Source organism: Nicotiana attenuata, unplaced genomic scaffold (assembly GCF_001879085.1).
Source record: "Nicotiana attenuata strain UT unplaced genomic scaffold, NIATTr2, whole genome shotgun sequence".
Classification (NCBI taxonomy): domain Eukaryota; kingdom Viridiplantae; phylum Streptophyta; class Magnoliopsida; order Solanales; family Solanaceae; genus Nicotiana; species Nicotiana attenuata.
The window spans coordinates 56,306-67,377 of NW_017673459.1; the positions used below are offsets into that span (position 1 = coordinate 56,306).

Consider the following 11,072-nt stretch of genomic DNA (forward strand, 5'->3'; position numbering starts at 1 on the left):
TCGCATGCAATGTAGAGGCGGATCCAGAATTTGAAGTTCATATGTTCTACAACGACCTCAATTTAGTATTACAGTTATACCGAGTTCACAGTCAAATATTTGTAGATATTTATTAAATTTTTTAAGTATACACAAGGTTTAGGCAAAAATTATTAGATTCACGTGAACACTAAGTAACACAGTGGATCCACATTGTAATATGTCGAAAAGATGGCGAAGAGATACAGACTTTTGTTATATTGTGAAAAGCATAAGAGTCCTTATTCTTTAAATACATATTTTTTTATTCTTTAAATACATATTTTGCATTAGGTAAAATTATAATTTAATTATTTTTTAATATTTAAGACTTTGAAATAATCTAAGATTATGATTATTAAATTTTTCATTGTTTGAAGTAAGTAACAAGTTCTAAAATTTAGAACTTTAGATTCAAATAAGATTTACCGTATATAATTTATTTCCCTATTTGAACTATACAACATAATTATATTTCCTCTCATATTAGTTTTGCTAATATTTTGACTTTTGATAAAAGTGCACGATAAGTTTGTTTGACCATTTAACAATGAATTACTATTTTATATGGCATATTTAACAAATATTAGTTTGAATTAGCTAGCCATGTGTGTTTGCAAATATTCAAGTTCAAGTTTCCTAATTAAAAAAAAGGTTAAAGTTTGGAAGAAATAATATTTCTGTATATTTTCTTTTCTTGCGTAATGAAGAGCTTCAACTTTTTTTGAACTTAGATATAATTTAGTACGTCAAAAAGCTCCAAAAAGGTCTTACACAAGTGCACTAATCCACCATCGAAATAAATAAATCAAGAATGTTTAAGCATATTTGATTGTACAAAAAATAATTAAATTTTATATATACATATATACATACATACATATATACATACATACATACATACATACATATATATATATATATGATTGAATACTACATAGAACCACAACTTACATTGTAAATTTGAAAGCATTGAACTTATGGAAAATGCATATCTCAAGAGATTTAGACCCAACCTTCCTCTAATTAGTCAATCTATAAATATTTAATAACCGCCATATCTCTTTCATGCTCTTTAATATTAGGGACTTCGATACTTTTTGCTCAAAAAAAAAAAAGATATTGATACTTCTAGTACTTCCTCCGTTTCAATTTATTTGAATATATTTTCTTTCTAATCCGTGCCAGAAAGAATGATCCCTTTCCAGATTTAGAAACAATCTAATTACTTTACGCAATGATTTATAGCCACACAATATATGTACCTTATTTTACACCACGAGTTCCAAAAGTCTTCTTTTTCTTCTTCTTAAACTCTGTGCCGGTCAATTAGGTTCGCATAAATTAAAACAGAGGGAGTACTACTTAATACTTATAACATTTCTTTGAAAAGCCTTAATTAAGTTTGAATTTATAGGTAGAATACTATTTTGTTAATACAAAAAGAGAATTATAAGTAGAGTAATATAACTACATAAGATCTTATCTGCCAACCGAGATGAAGAATGAACATGTTCATTATTTTGAAACGACACATATTTTAAATATATATAAAATATCTCGTTTTGAAGCCAAAAAGAAAAAAGGAAAAAAAAAATCTTATGAACATGTTCATTATTTTGAAACGACACATATTTTAAATATATATGCCTGTGCATTTGTTATGTCATTTGAAATTCAACAGTTTCAAAATACCTAAAACGTTCGAGTAGTATAAATTGCAGCCTAAAGAAACCCAAATTTCCCGCCCACATTTCTCCTCCCTTCTCTTTTTGCAAGACTCAATAACTCTTCAGCTTCTTTTCTGCGGCTGCTCCGGTCATCACCCCACTTTGGTATAAATATAACTTCTCACCTTTTCTTAATTCACCTTCTTTCTTTTTGTCTTGATCGGTATATATAGCGTATATTAGAGTTTATATTGTGTATATAAGCGATTTTCTTCTAAAGTGTACAGTTAAATTCTTTCATGTGCATGTAGTAGCTCTAAATAAACTTGAAAATCAACCAAAATGGACATATTTCTGGACATATTTTAACGCCACTCACTAATCATTTTAACTATTAGTGTCTATCTTTACCTTTTGATTTTACCATATACAGTAGAAAGAAAAAATAGTGCTCTTATGTTTGCTAAATTCTGACTAAAAATTGGGGAATTCCAGAAAGAGAAGACATGACAAAGGGAAGTTACGAGAAGGCCATTGTTTCACTCCAGAACCTCCTCAGGTTTGGACCATCGTATATCTAACATTAACTGAAATATGCTTTAAAAAGGAATCGTAAGATACTTTTGTTTTTTAAATATTTAGAAAAAGAACCAAAGTTGTTCCTTCTAACCCAAGTACTTGTTCAAAGTTTTGTTTTAAAAGTTCTTCAACAAAAATATTTCCAAATATCTAGCTGCTTAAACAGTTTTTAATAAAAGTTATTGAAAATTTATTTTAAATTTGAATGATTATTCTTAGAAAAGATAATATATATATATATATATATATATATATATATATCGAACTATATTGTAACATATATGTTTATATAAATTTTAAATTTATTATAGAGTAATAANTCCTAAATATCTAGACTGCTTAAACAGTTTTAATTAAAGTTAATTGTAAAATTTATTTTAAATTTTAGTAATAGATTATTACTTTAGAAAAGATAATATATATATATATATATATATATATATATATATACGTAGTCGAACTATATTGTAACATATATGTTTATATAAATTTTGTATTCATTATAGAGTAATAATTACTAAAGGAGTAATAGATGCAGTGTGGTACATAATAGCACTTGCTTAAGAATCTACATTTCTTACTTAAGAAGCATTTTAATAAACCAAGAGTATTAATTATGGGTGTTGGATTTGGAAATCATGCAATTGAAGGGACAAGGAAGAACTGGAACCGGTTGTAGCCGAAAGAATTGATGAAATCACAGCTGAGTTACAAACGACAGGCTGCAAATCCTTTGACCCTGTTTAAAGGATCAAGACTGGCTTTTATTATTTCAAAACAGAGATATATGAGTAAAGCCCCAATGTTCCCTTCTTTTTCTTTTCCCCAACATGTTAAAAGCGTGTCACTAATTTTCATACAATGATAATTAAACAAAACAATTCCTTGAAATGACAGTTCCTAATAAACTAATTTCTTTCATGTATCAGGAAAAACCCAGAACTGTTTGATAAACTCAAGAAAGGACAAGATCCCAAGGTATAAGATCTATATTACATTTTTTTTACTTTGTAATTTAATTTTCTATAGCTGAAAAATCAAGTATCCAACCATGTAACAGTTTCTGGTGTTTGCTTGCTCTGATTCACGAGTGAGTCCATCCCATGTGCTAAATTTTCAGCCCGGTGAGGCTTTTATGGCCCGAAACATCGCCAACATGGTCCCTCCTTATGACAAGGTCATTTATCAGTTTAAATTTTATGCAGTAGCTCCTTCTTTCTATTCTGTATTCATTTGGTTAGTTTACTCGACTTTTGTGTTGGAATTGGATTGCAACAGAAAATACTCGGGAGTAGGAGCTATAATAGAATAAGATGTTCTCCATCTTAACGTAGAAAATATTTTAGTCATTGGCCACAGTGCCTGTGGAGGTATTAAGGCTCTCATGGAACTCCCAGAAGATGGTTATGAATCAACGTATGTATCGTTAAGTAAATTGAATCTATACAAATTAACAGAAAGAAAACAACATTTAACTGAACAATTAATTATGTTATGTTACTAATTGAATAAATATATATATGTGGTGATTTATTGATTTTATTGAGGATTGGGTGAAAATTGGATTACCTGCCAAGGCCAAAGTGCTAGCTAAACATGGGGATAAAACTTTTGAAGAGCAAGTTAAATGCTGTGAGAAGGTAAAATAGTTTTCTCACACTAATTGTCTTTTTTACTTTTGTTTCTAAATATCAACTAGTAAGTTATTAGATAATAATGCGAATGAATAAACTGCAGGAAGCTGTGAATGTATCACTAGCCAATTTGCTGACATACCCATTTGTGAGTGATGCTTTGGTGAATAAGAATTTGGCGTTGAAGGGAGGTTACTATGATTTCATTAATGGAAGATTTGAGCTCTGGGGACTCAACATCGGCCTTTCTCATCCTTGTTATATATGACCTCAATACCACCATTTTCGAGCGGGAGAAGATACCCCTCGTTCTTGCCTTTTCTTATTGTATTCGGCATTTATGAGTGCTAGTTTGAATTTTAACTTAAATAAAAAGAGGGAGTGGACAAGGATTCTCCCATCTTATGGTAGAAGAGAAGAATTGTGATTTTTATTTGTGATAATAACTCTGCTCTGCAGAGAAAAATAATGTATAATGATAACTTTGTTATACTAGTTCAAAAGTTTGGTCACAATAATTTTCGTTTTGTCTTGGGCTTTGTTGGGTAAAAGATAGAGGAATTTTCATAAACCACTATAGTTTAAAGCCTAGTAATTATATTTATCTAATTACTATTCGTAGCTACTGTTCAACACTCGTCAAGCAACAAAAGGTTCGCAAATCAACATGCTTTTATAGACAAAATATTTTAATATACACTCATCATATTAAATAGTTTTTAATTTATTCGTGGAATCTAATAGAAGGTAAAATGGCCAAAAATAATTTTAGCTGTTCGAAATGAGACAACTTTATTTTTCATTTTGTTTTTGGATAAAAGTACAATTAATTATTAGAAATAGGACAATATTGTCATCCATATCATTTTGGCCGAATACTAATAGTTCAAAATATTATCTAAAAATAGAACTACGCCGATAAAGCACATCAAACAATAACATACTTTCATTTCATCATCGTTGGTTAGGGTGTACAAAGGAAATCGATAAACCACACCAAACTAACAAATACAGTCAAATAAAAAATAAAACGGGTAATGGTTTAGTTTGATTTGGTTTGACATGTAAAAAAAACCTAACTATAATATGTTTGGTTTGATATTAACTAAAAAAGTCAATCCGAGACCAAACCAACCCGATATTTATAACGACTATGCCGGTCGTTTCGAGAGTTGTAGCCCAGTTACCCATTTTCTGCTCCTTTTGTGTTCTACAACTGTTATACGACTTACCGGGTTGGTTGGTTCGGGTCCGGAGAGATTTCAGAGTGAATTGAGACACTTAGTCTCTTAATTGAAAACTTAAGTTAGAAAAGTTGACCGGATGTCGACTTAGGTGTAAACGACATCGGATTTGAATTTTGATGGTTCCGTTAGCTTCGTTAGGTGATTTGGGACTTAGGAGCTTATCCAGATTGTGATTTGGAGGTCCGTAGCAAAATTAGGCTTGAAATGACGAAAGTTGGAATCTTGGAGAGTTTGACCGAGAGTGAACCTTTTGATATCAGGGTCGGATTGAGTTTCCGGAAGTTGGAGTAGGTTCGTGGTGTAATTTATGAATTGTGTGCAAAACTTGAGGTCAATCTGACGTGATTTGATAGGTTTCGACGTCGTTTGTAGAATTTGGAATATCAAAGTTCATAAGGCTTGAATCTGTGTGTAGTTCGTATTTTTGATGTTGTTTGAGGTGATTTGACGGTTCGACTAGGTTCGTATGATATTTTGGGACATGATGGTATGTGTGGTTGAGGTCCCGGGGGCCTCAGGTGAGTTTCAGTTGTTAACGGATCATTTTTGGACTTAGGTTGTTGGCTGATAAGTGCTGGTGTGTTTCTTCTGGTTTCCTCTTATGCGTTTGAGAGAGGAGTCTCGCGTTCGCGAAGGGTGTCTGTGAGCTGGGAAGATTTTTTTCTTCGCGTTCGCGAAGAAGAGGACACGAACGCGAAGGTATGGTATGTGTGTGCATCGCGAACGCGGTAAAGGTGTTGCATTCCCGAAGAGATGTTGAGGCAGTTGGGGACCCCAGGCCCTTGGTCTACGCGTTCGGGGGGCAGGGGTCGCGTTCGCGAAGAGTGGAGTTGGGAAAGATTCACGTTCACGAAGCTATGGTCGCGTTCGCGAAGTGTTAAATTGAGAGGCAGGCAGATTGGTGTACGCGAACACGAGAGGAAGGTCGCATTCGCGACGAAGGTACACCTGGGCAGACTTTAAATATTTCAAAACGAGGGGTTGAGCTCATAATACAAAAATTGAAGTGGGAGCTCGGTAGAAGGAGATTTTTGGAGAGATTCTTGCGTGGGTGTTTGGGGTAAGTGATTCCTACCTAAGTTTGGTTAAATTCCATGATTATGCCTTTAATTCCATCATCTAATTTGTGATTTGGGGTGAAAAATTGGGAAAATTGAGGAAGAGTTCTTGGAGTAGATTTTTGTGGTTTGGAATGGGATTTTGTTATCGGATTTGAGTAAATTTGGTATAGTGAGACTCGTGAGTGAATGGGCTTTTGGGTTTTGTAACTTCTGTCGGATTTCGAGACGTGGGCCTAGGGGTCGGGTTTGAGCCGATTTTGGATTTTGGCTATAATTTAGTATTTTTCTTGTGGAATTGATCCCTTTAGCCTATATTAATTGTATTGTATAGCTTGTGGCTAGATTCGGAATGTTTGGAGATCGATTTGAGAGGCAAAGACATTGTGGCGTAGAGTTTTGCCTGTATTGAGTTAAGTAACACTTTCAAACTTGGTTTTGAGGGTTCGAAACCCCGAATTATGTGTTATGTGATTGGTATTGTGGTGACTCACATGACAAGTGTCGGGCTTGCGGGCGTGCACCGTGAAAATTGTGACCTGGTCGATTACTTGGCACTATATAGTGGATCTATCTTATTGATATACGTGCTTTCATCATGTGATAAAGTAATTGAGTTGTCAATCATGCTAGATATCATATTTAGGATTTATGCCGGTACTGTTTGGACCCATAGTGGTCGTTTCTTGCTGTCAACTTATTGATTTTCTTGATATTGCATACTCAGTCATATTCATTCATTTCATATCATATCTCAGTCTCAATTTTTATTTATAGATACATCATATCATTGTTTTCGGGCTAGTTTCATGATATTGTGAGCCCGTGAGTGAGACTGGAGAGATTGATGACTGAGTGAGGCCAAGGGCCTGGTTATGAGTGACAGTTATGAGATCGGGTTGCACGTCGCAGCGGTTATACTGATTTATGATAGCGTTTGGGCTGAAGGAGCCCCTCCGGAGTCTGTACACACCCCCAGCGAGGTTGATATTATTGAGGGATGGATCTTCCGTGGATATGGATCTTGTCCAAAGCATTGTATACCTGGAGATGGATCTTCTCCACGAGCTGGATTGGCCTTACTCGGTACTGGATGACTGATGGTTAGTGATGTGTATATATTCCAGGATGGATCTTCCCTGGGCCGCAGGGGCCATATACAGTATCGAGTGATTGAGCATTTGAGAGTGTGAGCACATGAGGCTGTCAGTATGGTGCATCACATACAGCATGTGCATTGGCATATAGAAGTAGAAAAGTTACATTCTTCACATTGTTCAGACTTGATCTATTTTACTGTTTTGAGCTACCTATTTAACTTGAAAGTAAGCCTACGTTTCTGCACTGTTATTTCTATTCTGAACTGTGCCGGTTGAGTCTGTCACTACCTTTGAGCCCAAAGGTTGGACTTGTTACTTACTGAGTTGGTTGTACTCACGTTACACCCTGCACCTCGTGTGCAGATCCAGGTGCTTCAGGTCACGGCGACCGCCGATCGAGGAGTCAGGATTCGGAGACTATCGAGGTAGCTGCATGGTGTTCACAGGCCTTGACTCTCCTTCATTATCTCTATCTTTACTTCCATTTTTATTCCCTAGACATTGTAGTAGACTGTATTCCGGTATAGATTCTCAGGAACTCTGTGACACCCCGGTTCTGGGATAAATTGTATCGTATTTCAGATTATTTCTGTTTTGAAAAAGGCTTTTCTTAAATTTTAATTGCTTCCGGCTTTATTTTTAAAGTTTTTACTATGTTGAGATGTTGAGTAGTGGCTTGCCTAATCTACGATACGCTCCATCACGATGGTTGGTTTTGGGTCGTGACAATATTTATGTATATAATTTTTAAATTTATTTTATATGAAATAAAGTTATAATAAAATTATTTTATATGAAATAAAGTTATAATAAAATTTATATATATTTCTTTCAATTTATCATACTGTTTATTTTTAACATCATATTTGGGCTTGCAATTGTAGTCCACTCCATATATGTCTAGGAAGAATTAACCCAAATAGTCGTCCACTCAATCACTTAAACTAAAAATAGCTGGTAGAGGTATAATATATGCATAATTTATATATTATATATGTATAATTACTTATAATCAATGTATAAATAATGTATATGGCTAGAAAAAAGTAAATAATGAATATGACCTATTTGTGTTAAATTATGTTGTCTTGCAAGCTAAATAAAGCGCAAAAAGAATAACAGAAGTAAACAAATGTAAAAGAAGAAAGACCACTAACTAAGGCTAAGGTCATAAGGCATCAACTTTTCCCCAAAATCAGAAGACTTTTCTGCCTAAATCAAAGAAACCTAACTTCTTCCCACCTATATCAAAACCCTAACTTCATATTCCTAAATTGAAGATTCCAAACCTGAGGTCGTTGAAGCTTCTTCCTTCAGGTAAAAATTCTTGAAACTTATTTCACTTATTGCTCATTTTCTCCTCTAATTGTTCTATGTTTAAGTTTTATCCTATTTCATCTTCTTTTCTTCTAAACGATTTTTAGTATTAATTTTTTTAACTTATTATCTTCAGAACCAGTTACACACTCTAGTTTTCAATCCTTTCTTGGGGAATTTTGGTATTTTTTTGGGTTTTGGGGATAAAAGAAATTATCAGAAATATAAGAGTTCGTATGATGTTATGACACCTGTGTGCATGTTTGGTTTGGATCCTGAGGGGCTCGGATGAGTTTCGGATAGGCTACGGGTCATTTTCGGACTTAGAGTAGCAGTATTCGGCTAGTTTTCTAGTGTCTGGTGCAATGTGCTCCTCGATCACGAAGAGGAATCTAGGCTTGGGAGGAATTCCTTCATAGAGAACACGAGGAGCTGGTCACGAAAGCAAAGTAGTGGGGGGTTCACCTTTCGCGAACACGACCTTCCTCTCGCGAACGTATAGTGTTAGGGAGGGACCTGGGGGAGCTAGCCAGTTACTCTTCGCGAACATGTTCGTTGGATCGCAAATGCAAAGTTAGGGGGAATAAGCCTTCACGAACGCGAGGAGTGGCTCGTGAACGCGAAGGCCTTGGCCGCTGCTGCTTCGCGATCACGTCAGATCCTTCGCGAACGCGAAGAAGACCTAACGCCAATGATTAAAATAGTCCAAAAATCGGGATTTATCTGATTTCTCACCATTTTCAAGTTTGAGCTCGTCCTAGAGGCGATTTTGAAGAGGTTTTTCATCCCAACTTCATAGGTTAGTAGATTTTAACTTGTTTTCTTACATTTTCATAAACACCCATTAATTTTAACCTTTAATCTATGCTCTTTCATTGTAGAAATTAGGGATTTAGGTAGAAATTAAGGATTTTGAAAAATTTAGATTAGACCTCAAATTAAGGTCGAATTTCGAAACTAATCACATAACCGGGCTCGGGGGTGAATGGGTAATTGGGTTTTGGTCCGAATCTCAGATTTTGACCAAGCGGACCCGAGGTTGACTTTTTCCAATATCATTAAAGATCGAATCTTTTTCTCTCCTGTGTAGTTTCTAAAGCTTATTTTGAGTTGTTTGAACTATATTTGGTTAGATTTGATTGGTTTGGAGGCTAATTCTAGAGGAATAGCCGCGGTTGAGCATTAATTTGGTTGTAGTGTGAGGTAAGCGTTGTGGTTAACTTTGAATTGAGAGATTAGGTCTTGTTGGTCTATTTTCTATGTGTTTTATGTGTGGGGACAACGTATATATGAGGTGACGAGTACGTATGTATTGTCATTGGGTTAAATCATGCAGGTAAAAATTCTTTCTTTGTGTTGTATTGTTCCGTTAATTATGTTATGCAGGCTTAGGTTAGATTATTACTTCTTTAATTATTCATCTAGTATTTATGGTTTATTTTCTAAATCTAGAAGTACTGGCAGAGAGACATCTGAGATTTGCAATCATTTTCTCAAGTTTACTACTAAAGGAGATATATGTATGGCAAAATGCAATTATTAGTGATACATGGATATCACCACAAAATTTAACTTATATCGTTGTCACAGTACATTGGATTGATAAACAATGGAATCTACAAAAAAATTCTAAACTTTTTTCAAACACCAAATCATAAGGGTGAAACTATTGTTAAGGGAATTGAAGAATACTATCTTTAAGCATTTGAAGGTGCACATTGTAATATGTAATGCTCATATTTTGAGCTTGATTGTAAAAGATGGGTTAGATGAACAAATTGAGCCCATTTCTCGTGTAAAAATGCAGTTAAGTATCTTAGATTGTCCCCTTCAAGGTTTGATTCTTTCAAGTCATTTGTTGAGAAAGCTAAAATGGACACTCATGGTCTTGTGAGTCTTAATGTTAAAACTAGATGGAACTCGACACGTGCCATATTAGGTACGACTTTAAACTTTGAAAATGTCTTTACAAGAATGTATGTGGAAGACCATAAGCACCAAAAATATTGTCGAGAAATAAGTACAATAAGAGGAAATCCATCTGTAGATGGCAGGTAGAATGTGAAAGCTTTTTGTCAAGTTTATTAATATTTTTTACCAGCCAAATTTTGAAATTTTTAGGCAGTTTGTATGCTACATCCAACTATTTCTTCCATGAATTTTTTAATCTTCAAAATTCTATTATCAAGCATACTAAAAGTGATGATCTTATTTTGGTCGATATGGTAGCAAGGATGAAAAGTAAGCTTGAGAAATATTGGTGTAAATTTGAGAACATGAATATGCTGTGTTAGATCCCAAATACAAGATGAAGTATGTGAACTTCATTCTTACTGATGCAAATGGTTCTTTTTTGGGAATATTAAAATCTGAAGATGTGACAAGTGTTTTGAGTCGCTTATATAATCACTATAATGGTTCTTTCTTGGAGGATTCTAATGGCAATATT

At 34.3% G+C, this 11,072-nt stretch overlaps 1 long non-coding RNA gene and 1 pseudogene across 1 annotated transcript; both read left to right on the forward strand.

Moving 5' to 3' along the window:
- The first annotated feature begins 1,783 nt into the window (after nt 1–1,783).
- Nucleotides 1,784–2,247, forward strand: LOC109216431. Its single transcript, XR_002066493.1, has 2 exons — nt 1,784–1,853; nt 2,184–2,247. It is a non-coding gene; the product is annotated as an uncharacterized LOC109216431 (long non-coding RNA).
- A 767-nt stretch (nt 2,248–3,014) lies between these two features.
- On the forward strand, nt 3,015–4,391 carry LOC109216428 (annotated as a pseudogene).
- Nucleotides 4,392–11,072: the final 6,681 nt, after the last annotated feature.